Raw genomic sequence first — 2,632 nt, forward strand, 5'->3', positions numbered from 1 at the left:
AAGAGTGCAGAAGTGGACTTTACTGCAACTTAGAGGATTGTTTATGCGGACGGTTGGTAGATTTGGTTTGCCATATATTTTCCCAAACACTAACAATTTTCAATTGGACATAGCTCTCACTCTGTGCTCTCATATGTCCATAAAACTGCAAAATTCAGGTGCACCTTGAAATGCAGACGAATTGTTCATTGCTGTGATTAAAGTGCTCAAAAATTGATAAAACTAGGAGGAAGTAAAGGGTGCACATTCCCCTTTTACAAATTGGAAGTCAGAGCAAATCAGTAGCATGACTTTGATAGAAAAAATTTAATTCTGAGAGCATGCTTCATTTTAATTGGAGGTAAGTAGTTAAGCAAGGCTTCTAGAACCGAACACCTTCAACAATGTTTAACGGACCTTGCAATCGCGAATCCAAATTTTCCTTTCTCTAAACAAAAGATCAACGGAAATTGTAGTAGTTGTTAGTTTGCATAATCGTAAAGACTGTAAGTCATATTTATCAGCTAGTTAACACACCGCTTGAGGTCACATGTGTGTTTGTTAAAACAACGAGGTCATGCAGTGTGTCTTTTCAATTATTCTAAACCGCTGTATCAAAATGCTTACTAAACTCGTCAGAATTGCCATAGATGCTGGTAGCCAGCAGCATTGTTTTAACTTTGTTAAACAGATAAAATGCTGTTAAATAAACTCTCAGGCCATCTATTCCTTTGCCTTGTTCATTCATGACTTTTAGCCTTTGTATAACATCGAAGTCTTTTTAATCAACGTCAAATATGAATCACGTTGGCAATTAATACTACGAAACCTCCGATGCTCCTCCATTTCAGGTGGATTAGAAATAACAACTCTCCTAAATGAGGATCTGGAGATGTTGAACTTTATTACTTAGCAGCTGCACAAAAATGCACAACAGCTTTTGCGCCTCCGGCTGATGTGACTCCTTTTAATGATTTCGGCTAATAGTAAAATTTAGGTGGACTTTGACACAGGAATGCAATTGGATCAGATTACAACAAAAACTAGCATTCGCAAGCTTTGCCTCCACCCAAATCCCAAAATCATCATCGCGTGTTTCAGTTGCAACGCAATCTTATCTGAGCAGACAGATCGCGAGCCTGGGCATGCATTAGGATAGCTAGCCGGCCCACAATCAATCTCAAAGTAAATGAGAATTAAATGACTAAAAAGTTTACTTCCTCTGTGTTACCCTATGCTATTCTTGAGGTCTGGCAAAAAAGGAATTGTGATCTTTGCCCTCATGTCACAAAACTGCACTTGAAGAAGCAAAACAAGAGCTACTTCTAAACGAGTGAGACGTGTGGAAACTTCGTTTGCAAAAGAGTAGAGGCGATCTGCACACTTAGTGTGCTGCGGATGTCATCTGTTTTGTTAAGTAAGCGACTGCTCTACGTGCTTTAACCGCAATCCTTACATTTGCATTCTTTGAAGCATCTATAATTCTATCTGAGGGCGTATCTATTTAAACTGAACCGAGTGAAGTCAAAAACTAAAATAACCCTGAAAATTGATACTTCAAATTACCTCCAGGATGTAGGTCCTAACTCTTCAAAAGTTCACCACTTAATCGCCTGCCAATTGTGGTCCCAATCCCTACTCTCATTTCAAAGCTTTTTAGTGTTACCTTTTTAGAATGACAAATTACTTGTATAATGCGTCAAATTTTATGCATTCTTTGATGGTGGATAGCCTTAAAATGGGGCGGCTAATGAGCACCTGCATCTGCTCCACCCAACAGGCACCTGTGCTGTGCGTTGGTCCGTCAAGACCCACCGCAATGCGAGGCAGCTGCCAAAAGCTAAAAAGGCAATTAGGAGGCGTGTGTAAAAGTTGCATTCCACTCAAACTGCCATTTCCGTTAAGGCTTCCGTCTTGCGGTTTATGCATCCTAAATTACAATGTAGTGGGAGCATCAAAATACTAACATAGCCAGACAAATCACCGGAAGGATAAGAATAAGAGGGAGAAATGAAGGAAAGCCGCATCGGTGCACCAACATATTCCCAAGGATGAGAGTCGACTGCTCTAGACGGTGGCCTTTGGTGAAGGAGGTTTAGAATCTGTGACCTATTTGAGGATGAAAATACGCCTGAGGGATTTATTTATGTATGCTGACCTCCCTTATCGTTTTCTCTCCAACAGTTCACATAGATTTTAAACGATTTTCTGTGTCTCATTTGTTCATCTCTTCAAATGCTGCATTCGCCTTTCCAATTCCCATCCACGCATTCTGTGCCTAAGGATATAGTTAAAATCGTGAAATGTTGAATGTGTATGCCCGAGAAGTGTATTGTGGTGAAGAAGATTCCTCTGTTGTTATAATTTTATATGATGGTGTTTGGAAGGGGGTGCATTTGTGCGAAAAAACATCTAGGACATAAATTACATGGCTATGTGAATTATTTATACATATCTGTTTTTACGCGAATCGACTCTTCTTCCTCATAAACTGCATTAATTTAGGCAATAGAAAGCCCCGAAGTTATTGCGGGTTGTTGGTTCTTTTACACGAGTTGCACAGCAATTGTGGAGGCTGCAGCATTCAAGCAGTCATGCGAAATTCGCCTGTCCTTACAAGTGTATCATCTTCGAAAACATGCCTCCTCTGCCA

The sequence above is a fragment of the Echinococcus granulosus genome (assembly GCF_000524195.1).
Source record: "Echinococcus granulosus chromosome Unknown EG_S00013, whole genome shotgun sequence".
NCBI classification, from domain to species: domain Eukaryota; kingdom Metazoa; phylum Platyhelminthes; class Cestoda; order Cyclophyllidea; family Taeniidae; genus Echinococcus; species Echinococcus granulosus.